At 48.6% G+C, this 12,072-nt stretch overlaps 2 protein-coding genes across 2 annotated transcripts in view; both read left to right on the forward strand.

Moving 5' to 3' along the window:
- The first annotated feature begins 7,103 nt into the window (after window positions 1-7,103).
- LOC147737463 (uncharacterized) overlaps window positions 7,104-12,072 on the forward strand; it is a 120,994-nt gene continuing 116,025 nt past the window's right edge. The window contains exon 1 of the mRNA XM_086931217.1: window positions 7,104-7,350. The gene's annotated coding sequence lies outside the window, so the exon portion shown is untranslated. The remainder of the gene's footprint in view (window positions 7,351-12,072) is intronic.
- LOC147737464 (uncharacterized) overlaps window positions 7,305-12,072 on the forward strand; it is a 489,484-nt gene continuing 484,716 nt past the window's right edge. Inside the window, exon 1 of the mRNA XM_086931333.1 lies at window positions 7,305-7,350. The gene's annotated coding sequence lies outside the window, so the exon portion shown is untranslated. The remainder of the gene's footprint in view (window positions 7,351-12,072) is intronic.

The following is a 12,072-nucleotide window of genomic DNA, read 5'->3' on the forward strand; positions in this document are numbered from 1 at the left end:
GGAAGTAGACGCATCCTCCAGAGGATGCACCAAGCTTGGTAAATTGTAACTAGGCCTTCTTCTTACCGAGGCGCACGGCAGGAGCCGGCAGCACCGCCTCCAATGCCAAATTATCTAATTTTTTTCTGTTCTTTGTGACTTTAGAGACGCACGGCAGGAGCCGGCGGCATTGCCTCCCACGTTCCATGGGCCTACCTTGCTAGTGGCTGGGATTCCTTTGTTTGTTACAGTGAGGGAGTCTACAAGTCTATTCTCCCCTCATCCAAGACGCTACGAATTTCCCTTTCAGGGTAAGAGAAATGGTCTGTCCTAATTAGTGTTATATTGTGCTGGATAGTGCTCTCAGAGGTTCCTGCAACAGTAGATAAGCATTAGGGACTTTGTTTTTGTTGTTTCTCCAGGGCCGGCTGAATGTCATTCCCCTGATGTCCTGAGAGTCCTGTTCTCCTTTGGGACATCATCCCCCCCGAAACTTCCTGCCTAGAATCATCCTTCCCTAAAGAAGATAACTCTCTTTCTTAAGGTGTATTCTCCCCCTTCCCCTGTAGAGCAATCGCCCTATCAGTTTTAGACCTGAGTGGAGGATTGCTTTGTGGGGGGAGAGGGGAGGCTCTCATCGTTCCTGCGGTACCTGGTATTCAGGTGAGTGAGGTTGTGACACACAGCCTAGCTGTTCCCTCTCTAAATTGATACCATGTACTTTAGGTACATACCAGATTGGGTATTGGGTCACCTTTGTGAGTCCCTGTATAGTGTACCATACGTACCCAGGGCATAGGTGCACTCAAGGCCTACCAGGGCCTGCAGCATGTATTATGCCACCCCTGGCTGGCCCTCCAAACTGACACCACAGGCTGTTCACACAGCCTGGGTACGGTGGTGTAATCACCCCTTACTTAGATATAGTATATCTATATCTACCTTATTTATAGACAAATATACACCTATAAATTACTCCTATGGCAGGCCTTAACAATCCTGGAGGCAGAGTGCTTGGTTTTATGTGAGAGGGTGCCCTAGCATGAGCTGAGCCCCTCTGCAGCTTTCGGAACCATCTCCTTATAGATGTTCTATGATACAGCCATACTGTATACTCTTAGGTGCATTATAATCCTTGCGGTTAATGCTAACTTTGGTTTGGCTTTATCAAAATATGTTGTGTAAGGTGTCAAACACTTTGGAATACTACCCCTCCCCCCCCCCCCAGTTCTGGTGGCGGGGGTAGAATTCCACTCTTCTAGAGGGAGAAGACATGTAGGTACTGCTAACCCCGGTTAAAGTAAAATAGAGCCTCAGCATCACAAAATGGATGCTGCTGCCACAGACACAAGCCTGACCTCCTGCTGCTGGACGAAACTCCAGTAGGGGAGGCCTGGACAATAGGTTTCCCATCAGGGGAGGTGCTGGCACCACCCCAGACAGGCTTTAGTGTATTGGGGCAGGGAGGGCTGCATTCAGAAATGCTTTTCCAGACACTGCCTGGAGCACACAAGGTGCTCCATGCATAGCCCGGTTCCAACCAGTTGCTGGGGCACTCAAGCCCGCTCTGGCGCGAAACTTGACAAAGGGAAAGGGGTGTAACCACCCCCTTCCCAGGTCCACCCATAGGAGGGACCTAGCAGGTAATCCAGCCCCTAAACTGAGTTTAAGTATAGGAGCTGTGTCCCTAGGACTTAGACAACCCTGGACAAATCTTTGCAAGACATATCCTGGAGATTCGACTTTCCATTCTGACTGGAATATGGAAGACATCTCCCTTGTGGTCAAGTAGTGACCACCCTGTTCAAACAGGCACCATCAGCAACTTTGTTGGTCAGTTTCAAGGCTCCCGTCGGAACCCGAAGACTCTGCGACTCAAGAACTGGACTTTCAGACTTATCTGACCCCAACCCACATCAAAGCTGAGATACGTGGTGGTCATGAGAGACGTGGGACCGGACATCTTGGACATCCTGCATTTTGCTACCTGCTTGACTCCTGAGGCATACTTGCAGTTGTGCATTGGGGTAAGAGAAGCCCCAGCCCCGAGCACTCTTTACACCAAAGCACAGGCCCCTACACTCCGCGAGTGTCCCGTAGTCCCCGCTTTTGCATTTGTGCTTGACGCGTGTTCCCGGCTCCTTGCCCGTTGGCAAGCGAGTCCCCCAAAGACTCTTTCACCTTTAACTTGCTTTCCTGGTTGCTCCAGGCTTGTTCAGGCTTCCCTACAAAGGAGAAGCGCCCCAAACCTTGCTGGTCTGACTCGAAGCCAATCTTCATCTCCTGCGTGGATTGCGTTTGCCAAGGCTTGTTGGGTCCAATCCGGATACCGACACCGCAGTCAACTAGATCCTTCGTGGAACAGCTCGAATCCAGCTCCTGGTTGTCGTCGACACCTCCTGGACCTTGTGGCTGCAGAGACAAGCTTCACCTCTTCATCTGAGATCATTGTGACATCGCCTGGTTCCTTCCTGGTCACTGGCTAGTGACCCAGACTCTGTCCCTTCTGCTTTCAGGTTCTTCAGATCTTCGATCCACCCGGACACTTTTCCTCTGGTCGCCTGCAGCACTTCTTTGTAGATCTCTATTGAAAACATCGACGAAACCTGACACCAAAAGGCACCTATGCACCTGGCTTCCCTGGGTGAGGTTACACGAGTAATCCGATGCTCCCGTGGGTCTGGACTCTCGAAGTGTCCTAGTCTAAAGGGGTTTTGTTGTAGTCCATCCGGAAGTGCCCTTAAACAGTAACTTTGTAACTTCTTCGTTTCCCATAGACAGACAATGGTAACTCGCGGATGTGTTTAGACACTGCACACGTCTCCCGTGGGCCTCCTACTTCCTAACCTTTGGTTGTTCAGAGTAGCTCTCTAATAAAAGAGAGAGGGACCCCAAGGCCAAAGGGATAGGGTTCCACAACTGACTATAGTCAAAATAAGATTCCCTTTGGGCACCTTAACGTAGAGACATAAATTCTTACAAACACTTAAATATAGACTTATCAACAACAAAATCAAAATATGGAAGCAAAACAAAGATATATATAATAACAGTGAAAACACTATAGTAAAATAATTCTGCACGATTTATTAGTATACAAAGAAACTTAATTAAAATTCGGAAACAAACATTGTTAAAAAAGGACAAATTACATAAAATTGATCAAAAGATTCCTATTATTAAAAAGGAGATACAAAACAGGAACTAAATTCAGCAAAAAGTCAGAATTTTCCTTATTTTTTATCAGTTGTATTTCTCCTTTTGCATCGACGCGTTTCGGCGGTCTTTAGCATTTAACCACCTTCATCAGGAATACAATAAATGTCTCCCAATAGTTCTCCAAAATATGTTGATTAAACAGCATCAGGGGTATATACCTCCTTATCTGTACAGTTAAATTCTGATTAGTTCCCGTCCAGCGAGATATCAAATATCCATTAAAAACATATCTTCCTTGGCAGATGTGAGATGTCATCAAGAGGGAAGATAGCACCTGATGATACGGTATGAGCCTCTACAGATCCTCTGTTAAATAGTGATGTTCAAAGGACCCAGATAACATTAATCTTCTAAAATAGCGCTGTACCATGAAACTAACGTCATCACATGTGTACAACAATGTCACTATACTTGTAACCTCATCAATGCACGCGGTAGAAAAGTAGCCATTCAATGATAAAAACTGCCTCTTCACGGGGTTGTATCCACACGTATATATACCCAGATCAAACGTGAAAAACCGGCGGCTTAGTGGGGGAACTATTTTCAACTGCATGTGTAATTATCAGCGTGCCCTTCCTGCAACTCCCCAAATGGAGCGTGAAAAGCGGCGGCTTTACGGGACAAATATATTCAGCTGCACGTGTCAATATCAGCGTGCACTCCCTTCTTATATAGAAAGCCAGCGTCCCGCGTGCTGCTTCAGTAAAAAAAAAGTTTGCCGTATTTTCACGCTCCATTTGGGGAGTTGCAGGGAGGGCACGCTGATAATTACACGTGCAGTTGAAAAAAGTTCTCCCACTAACCGCCGGTTTTTCACATTTGATCTGGGTATATACGTGTGGATACAACCCCGTGAAGAGGCAGTTTTTATCATTGAATGGCTACTTTTCTACCGCGTGCATTGATGAGGTTACAAGTATAGTGACATTGTTGTACACATGTGATGACGTTAGTTTCATGGTACTGCGCTATTTTAGAAGATTAATGTTATCTGGGTCCTTTGAACATCACTACTTAACAGAGGATCTGTTAGAGGCTCATACCGTATCATCCGGTGCTATCTTCCCTCTTGATGACATCTCACATCTGCCAAGGAAGATATGTTTTTAATGGATATTTGATATCTCGCTGGACGAGAACTAATCAGAATTTAACTGTACAGAGAAGGAGGTATATACCCCTGATGCTGTTTAATCAACATATTTTAGAGAACTATTGGGAGATATTTATTGTATTCCTGATGAAGGTGGTTAAATGCTAAAGACCGCCGAAACGCGTCGATGCAAAAGGAGAAATACAACTGATAAAAATTAAGGAAAATTCTGACTTTTTGCTGAATTTAGTTTCTGTTTAGTATCTCCTTTTTATTAATAGGAATCTTTTGATCAATGTTATGTAATTTGTCCTTTTTTAACAATGTTTGTTTCCCAATTATAATTAAGTTTCTTTGTATACTAATAAATCGTGCAGAATTATTTTACTATAGTGTTTTCACTGTTATTATATATATATATCTTTGTTTTGCTTCCATATTTTGATTTTGTTGTTGATAAGTCTATATTTAAGTGTTTGTAAGAATTTATGTTTAGAGTAGCCCCAGCGATTCCCCAGGCCCGCTTTCTATTCGACGTGGTTCTTATACCACTATTTTAGTATATGGTTTGTGAGGCCCCTAGGGCAAAACTGTATTTGTGCAACTTATCGTATGCTAATTAAGTAACTTGTATTGTGCTTTTACCTCTGATCTCATAAAGTGTGCAGAGGGGTTGTGTTTAGAATAACTACATATATATTTGATATATACCTTGTGTGGTGTCCTTTCATTTGCTATCAAGGGATTATAATTGGTAAATCAAACTTGCTTTACATGCTCTCTGAAGTCTTAGCCTTTGACTGCTGGTCCATGCTACCACTAGGATAGCTTTCTATAAGGTTGACTTTACAACCACCATCAATAAGGGTCGATTAGACTGGTGCAAGGTGCCCACTAGATCTAGTGGACATCATATGCCAGGCTAACTTCTCACAACGGCCCTGTAACAAAAACGTCCCCAAAACCGGCCCACACCCGTGCGGCGCACCGGGGGATAGCACCGGTGCCCGCTGTGGGCAGTCCAGCCCCGGCCTCCTTGTGCTGAGGGGGTGCCGCTGCCAGAGGCGGCCACAGTGGACGGCGGGAGAGGCGGCAGAGCCGAGGCGGTGAACCGGGGAAGACTGGACACCTGGTGAGCAGTGATCCAGGACAGGGAGGGGACAAGAGAAGGGGGGCATGGAAGGGCTGGACCAGCAGATAACAGCGCTGGGTCAGACCCCGGACAGGACGGGGAGGGGACAAGGGAGGCAGGGAAAGGCTGGGGTCAGACCCCAGACAGGACTAGGTGGGGACAAGGGAATGGAGGCAGGGAAGGGCTGGGTCAGCTCAGTCATAAATGTAATCTCAGGAATTCGGTAGGGAGGTGGGGGGATATGGTAGACTGGCACAGGGCCCTCTTTCTACGGGGAATTTTCATAAGAGAAGAGGTGCTGCTGCTCCAGAGTTTGAGGTGAGCGGGGAGCCGTGGGAGGGGCGAGTACCGTCAAACAGAAGGGGGAGTGAGATGCTGCTGCAGCCTGCAGGGGGTTTGTGACTGGGCCGTCACTATTAAGGACACGTAGACAGCAGCCTAGTTTATTTAGGTAATGTGTTAACAGGAAGGCAGGTAAAACAAAAGACAAAACGTGAAGGCAAGGAACTTCAACCCATAGAGACTGTAGCAAACATAAGAAGTAAGTCGCAGACAGCACGGCGCACGGACCTGAGTTTAATGGTCACTTGTAGAGACTCGAAGCATTGACAGCCGCACAAAGACACGAGTCGACTGGAAGCTTCCCTGGGCGGGCACAGCAGAGCCCGCGCCAGTCAGTGCAGGGGATCCGATCTGGGGGTGCGTGGTGCGTGTCAGGGGGGCAGGGGTGGGGGGGAAAACCGCAGAGGTTCATGGGCGAGGGGGGGGGGGGTCGGGGCTTTGGCACCAACAGAGGGGGGCAGAGGAGGACAATGCAAGTATTGCAACAGGGGCACCCGTATGGAAGGGGGGGGTCAGGGCATGGCTGGTGAGGGGGTAGGGGCATGGCTCGTTAGGGGGGCTGGCTCTCGGTGCTGAGGCTCAGTGCAGGGCTGCGGGGAGTCCATGGCAGAGACCAGAGGGGGGGGGGGGGGAATCGGTGACTGGAGAGCGGCACGGACAGGCGGTGATCCTCGGCAGACAGGACAGTGCCCCCAACACACCCCCCCTCCCCCCCGCTCCGCTCCTCGGTCGGGGGGGGGGGGGGGGAGTTCTGCTCGGAGCCTCGGGGAGGAGGGGAGCCTAGGCTCGGACCGGTCCACTCTGGGTCAAGGTTTGAATCTCGGCGCCTCGGCCTCCGGTGACCCTCGGCGGGCGGTGTCTGTGTCTCCCAGGGAGGGGGTCGCTCCAGGCCAGGCTGCCCCCGGGGAGGGTTTACAAGGTAAGAAGAATGGAGTGAGGCGGTCAGAGTCCACGTGGACCCCCCACACCTGGAGGAGGAGAGGGGGGACGGGGGAGCAAGTATCTGAAGCATTGTATACAAGGCGGGGGGGGGGGGCAGCCTTTCATCCTTCCGAGGCCGAGTGGGAACGTGACGGAGCAGCACAGGGGGGGGGGGGAAGCGGCGGCCCCCGACGGTGAGGAGAGGCGCCTTGACGCCCATCTGGACTTAGTTGCGCGTTAAATTGTTTATCAGGAGAGCGCGCGGGCTGACCCTGATACGGAGCGCGTGACCCGCGAGCTGACCCTGACACGGAGCGCGTGACCCGCGACCTCACCCTCACAGGTGCGTGGCCTGGATTTCACGTCATGACCCAGGGACCTATGAAAGGGGAAAAAACGCCCACGTCACTGGAAGGGGGAAGAGAAGAACCCGGAAGGAGCGGAGCACGAGGAAACGCCGAAGGTCAGCTGCCCACCGCTGACCCCAGAGACGAGAGGCCACGAGCCCAGGGTGCTAACCCCAGAGACGAGGGGCCACGAGCCCAGCGTGCTGACCCCAGAGACGAGGGGCGCGTGAAGCCCACGCCGCCAGCTGACCCCAGAGGCGCTCGAGGCCGACGCAGCGCTCCGCCACGTTCCTGCAGGCGCGCGGCCGACGCAGGTATGTGCCACCCTTTCAGAGGGGCCCGGGAGGGGTCACCCTCCATCACCCCCGGGGGTGCACCCCTGAACCCCCTCCTCTGTCGTGAGGCTCCCCAGTGACTCTCTCTGAGGAGGAGTGACCTCCTCCAGGGATCCAGCTTGGGTCTGTCCCTCCCGCCGTCGTGTTTAAGGTCTCTCAAAAGTGCTCAGGTGTGTGCGCCTCTTAGTCGTCCGAGACTGTAGCCCCGCCCGGATCCCCTCCACTTTCCCCTTTGTATTCCTTCTCCCTCTAGCCCTCAACTGCCACGCACTTTTTTCCCCGAAAGTGAAAATTTAATGGGAAGGTTGGAGGTTTTTAAAATTGGGTTTAATTGCTAAAAGACATAACAATATTGTTGACTATCATATCAATTTGTCTTTTCTGTTCCTATTGCATCCTTCTTATTTTTTTTTTTCTAGTGTCCGAGTATTTATCTCATATATTTAAAAATTGTTCTTGGCATTTGAAACAATACTTCCAATTTCACTGCCACGCTAGGCAGTGCAATATGAACAATCGTACAACCATTTGTGACTGAGTTTTACCCCTCCTGCCTGTCACCTCCCCTGGTCCTCTGGGGGTTTCACGTGTCCCTTAGCAACTGGATAATTCTCCCGCTGCGTCACCCTTGTGTGGAGCACTCTCCTCTCATCTCACGCACCATATACATTGTTGTTTATCTCATTATCACTATCACTGAAGTCCAGGTTGAATGTCACCAGACAGGACACTCACCAACACGTATGGCAGGTTCTCACCTTAAGGCATGGCATGAATTCGGTTATGTTATGCAATTAAGGTATAAGTGAGAGTTTAAACAAATGTCCCTTGTGTCTCTCTGTTTCCCTAATTTTGATTACAGGCTTGCACTTTCAGGCATTACATTGGTTGTCCTGATGAGGATCCTTCATTCCTACAGGGTCGAAACGCCGCCGACAGTAGGTGTAGTTTAAACACCAGTTCCCCATTGTGTGACATAATTATGTTTTTACTACATGAGAAAAGCTAAGTTATTAGGTTTCATATGTACTAGCTTCTCACAAAAGAAAGATTGCCTGATGAACCTTTAACCCTTTTTGTTTGTTTAGCCCTGTTGTATGCTGTGGATACAGGACTGTGTCCCACTTCATAATTCTTGTGTTTGATATTGCCTTGCATTATTTTCATTGATTAAATCCTAGGGTCCGGCTGGACACCTTACTTATTATAGTGCACATTGTGGCTATTCATTAGCTGTCACATCCTCCTTTGTCAAGGACCGTTGTTTCAAGATAATACTAGTACCCTTGGTCCTTGCCTACCTAGCGGGTTCCCTTGTCTCTCCAATTAATATATTGGCAGAGACTGGTAGTTTTTTTTGGCGAGTTATATCTAAAGAGTGTGGCAGTGTGTTTCAATTTTCTCTGCAATGAGCACTGTGTAAGTGCTCATTCGAGCTGATACCCTGGCAGAATCAGTGATGACTGCGTCAAAGTTGAGGACGCTATCCAGAGTGCACTTTGCCGTTTTCGTGCTCTAGAGTGGCCTCACTTCATGTGAGGTACCGGGTTTTTAGGGACCCGGCGGTGCCAGGGGAACACCCAGAGACCTCTTGAGTTCTTCCTGTTTTGGCCCACAGAACCACAGAGTCTTCTAGGTGATGTCAAGGATCGAGTTTATTGGCTGCAACCAGTAACAGGTGTCCTAGAAATACAACAGCGTGAAGCGCATGTAGGTTCTTAGGAGACTGCTCGTTTTTACTGAACCAGTCTTCTCTTTTTATACAAAATATTACCCTTCAGGCAAGAATTCTTCGTTTTTACAGTTTGTCATATAAATACTTCTACTACAAAGAAAAAGCAGAGTCATGATGGCAAGCCCATATTTTCGTTTGTCCGGTTTGTGATAGATTACCCAGCAAGGCCCAGAACTTCCATCAGATATCGATGAACCCTCAATAAAATCGGGCACCTCCTCCTTGTAAAACTAGTCATAAAGAAGAAACAGGGACAGGTGTGTGTGAGATTAGCGTAGCTTGTATGCGATGAACGGTTTATGACATGTTGTGCCTCGATGCTAATCTCGCTCGGCCATTGGGATGAGAACTGCCCGAACAGGTTTAGCTTGAGGCAGTGGAGTCAGCTTGCCCAGGTCACAGAGGAGTCAGCAAAGGTGTACGTGTCCTTTCAGATCGACTTCGGCCTTGGTCATTTTGACTATGTAAGGGCAATCACAAGATGGATGCCGCTCACAAAATGGAACCCGAGGGTTCAAGACAGAAACTACAATTTAAGGGTGATTTCGTCACTCAATCATGACGCAAATACACAGGTATAATGTCTGGATCATTACCGGTCTGCCGATACCAAACTCGTTATGGTACGATGATATTTTCTGACACGAGTGTAGTGCTTCGGTACCATACAACAGCAGGGTCCAGAATTTTCAGTACCACAGACCCTCCTTTTGCCCTTATATAGGCAATAACCTATACTCACGCTAATCTGAGTCCAGGTCTGTGTGCATAAAGTCATTGAGATGCTGCTGTAGCATCATCCTGTTACTTAGTTCATCTCTTGATACAGGCTTCCTTACACATGATGTAGCACAGAGGCCACATATTGCAGGAGCGCACTGTACACACAAGCAGAACAGAACAGAATGGCTAAGACCATCCCAATGAATATCAGAATCTTCCATCCCCAGGCAGATATCAGTTTCCAGAACCACCCCATTAAGGACCAGTCTCCTTCATCCACGTGAATGGACTCGGAAATCTTATGCAGTTTGGAGATGGCCTGGTATACTGTCTGAGCATTATCTGGGATGAAGATGCAGCAACTGGATTGGATCACTTTACATACCCCACCACGTTCTGCAAGTATGACATCTAAGGCAACCCTGTTCTGAAGGGTCATAAGGCGGTCCGACTGGAGCTCCGCAGTCAAGTTACTAAGGGCACCAGCCGTTTAGATCACGGCCGATTCAACTACCCTCGTCAATTGGCGAATGTTCCTGCTGTTCACCATAGGCCCCCAAAACGGCAGAAAACCTTTCGCGAAATCCCCAAATTCTTGTTCCGCAGTGTCGTCTTTACTCACAACACCCCTAACTGTCCTTGTCCGATGGTAATATGTCTCGGCCGTGTAGGTGGGTGGCAGCAGGAACGAGATAAAACATGTGCCCGAAAAGTCAGGGGCCAACCATGTGTATGCTCTATCATGGCAGACGAAGTAGGTACCTTTAGCCGCTAAGAACGAAGGGGAGGTCTGAGACGAGAAGACATAGGTCTCAGTACAGACACTCTTCCCTAGCTGAGCTCTGGGGTTTTTGCCATTTCCTTGCAGACATAGGTGACCTTGGTGGGGTACTATCCAGATTGGGGAGGATTTCTTTGCTCGCTGGTTCTCACTTAAGGAAATTCCATATTTTGTTACATTCCATCTACTGTAAGGCTTCAGTTCATCTCTGGGAATCGTTCTATACGTGTCGATATCTCTACTCATATTTCTAATTCCTGCCACTAGTGCCTTGTTGCTCGAGTTTCTTCCTGGGAAATATGGTTCGAGGGAAAACAGGAACATTGTTTGAAATGCCCACTGAGAACCATGGTAGCTAAATGGCAGGACAAAATATGGGATGCCCTTATCTGTTGTGTGTGGCATAAGTCCACATACCCAACAATTTGTCGTGTTCATTACAGACTGGTGCTGGTGTAGGAGCTGAACGAATGAGTTATTTATGAATTCTAATCTTCTGGCAGACTCGTGTTCAGGTAGGGGGTGAAAAGAATGCTGGGAAACAGTAGGAGGAGGTGTGGGCTGTGTGGTGTGGGCAATTGATACTCGAAAGGTGAATAAAGCATAGCCCACCAAAAACATCATTATACTACACAACATGAAAATGCATATTATTAAAAATCGCGTTTTTGCCATCACAGTGCATATTCTCGTTTCAAAGTTCGTTGATCTGGCAGGTCTCTCCATCTGGGGAAACTCTATCCTCTAAGTTGCTGCCCGCGGTGGGAGATTGTTTCTGCTAAAGAGTTCTTCTGTCAGTTTAGGGCAACTCCCTTAGACCAACCAGAACTGTCGACCTAACCGTCTCCAGCTGCACTCCAAAGACTGTGGCAACCGCGGCCCTAGCAGCAGAACCGGATGGCAGTTCAAAAATCAAAAATGAGCAAGTTTCCTGGATGAGAGAGCTGCACAATCAAAAAGAAAAGTATTTATTTGTCCATAGTCATAGGTCTTGGCCTCAAGTTCTAACGGTTTCGACCAGGGGCTGTGTGGTCTAAAAACAGGAGTTCAGGCTCAGTAGTGTCCAACTGCATTGACGGTGGCACAGATCCTTGTAGAATGTTATCGCTTTCTTTTTCAGAAGTAGTTCCTTTCAGACGTGCATCACTGAAGGGTAAGAAACGAGGCACAGTCTCAGTCTCAGTCTCAGAGTCAGCAATTCCCTCCTGGACCCATCGGTCATAGGGCAGAGGTAACAGGACCTTCTTGCAATGGGTCCCGTGGATCCAGTTCTTCTTTCCTTCCACTCGAAATGACGATCTTGTGGATAGGAGAACTAGGTGAGGGCCGGTCCACCGGGGCTGGTCATTCCTCGTTCGCTGGAAATTTTTCACGAGGACATATGTTCCAGGATCGATAGTGTGTCCCGGAGCTTCAGAGGCCTGTGGCAGACTGTCGTAGACCTGTTGATGTAAAACACGCA

Source organism: Lissotriton vulgaris, chromosome 1_1, assembly GCF_964263255.1.
Source record: "Lissotriton vulgaris chromosome 1_1, aLisVul1.2, whole genome shotgun sequence".
In the NCBI taxonomy this organism is placed as follows: domain Eukaryota; kingdom Metazoa; phylum Chordata; class Amphibia; order Caudata; family Salamandridae; genus Lissotriton; species Lissotriton vulgaris.